Below are 711 nucleotides of genomic sequence, written 5' to 3'. Positions count from 1 at the left end.
AGAGCTTTAGAGAGAGAGTGTGCTAGAGCGAGAAGAGAAGAAGAGCAACAAGCTCACTTGCAAAGATTGGATATTGATATGGCAGATCAACCGCAAGGGCTAGAACACCCACAATGAGCAGCTCGACCCATTGGCACTTATGACCGCCCTAACATTCATGGTCATAGAATGGGAATCCGAGCACCGGCCGTGGCAGCTAACAACTTTGAGATCAAATCAGGACTCCTCAACGTGATCGAGAACAACAAGTATCATGGCTTCCCTGTAGAGGACCCTTTTGATCACTTGGACAAGTTTGACACCTACTGCTGATTGTCAAAAACCAATGGAGTGTCCGAAGACGCCTTCAAGCTAAAGCTATTCCCTTTCTCTTTGGGGGATAAGGCACGCCAGTGGGAGAAGACTGTACCCAGTGAATCCATCAATACTTGGGATGAGTGCAAGAGAGCATTCTTGGAGAAATTCTCCTCATCCTCAAGAACTGCTAAGCTGAGAAATGAGATATCCAGTTTCCATCAGAAGAACTTGGAAGGATTCAGTGAAGCCTGGGAGAGATTCAAAGGCTATCAAACCAAATGCCCACATCATGGTTTCTCTAAGGAGAGCTTGCTCAGTACCTTCTACAGAGGTGCCCTTCCTAAGTACAAAGTCAGATTGGATACAGCTAGCAATGAGTTCTTCTTGGGAAGAACTGAAGATGATGCAGAAGAG

This window comes from Brassica oleracea, chromosome C1, assembly GCF_000695525.1.
Source record: "Brassica oleracea var. oleracea cultivar TO1000 chromosome C1, BOL, whole genome shotgun sequence".
NCBI lineage: Eukaryota > Viridiplantae > Streptophyta > Magnoliopsida > Brassicales > Brassicaceae > Brassica > Brassica oleracea.
Note: the sequence above shows the minus strand (reverse complement) of the source record.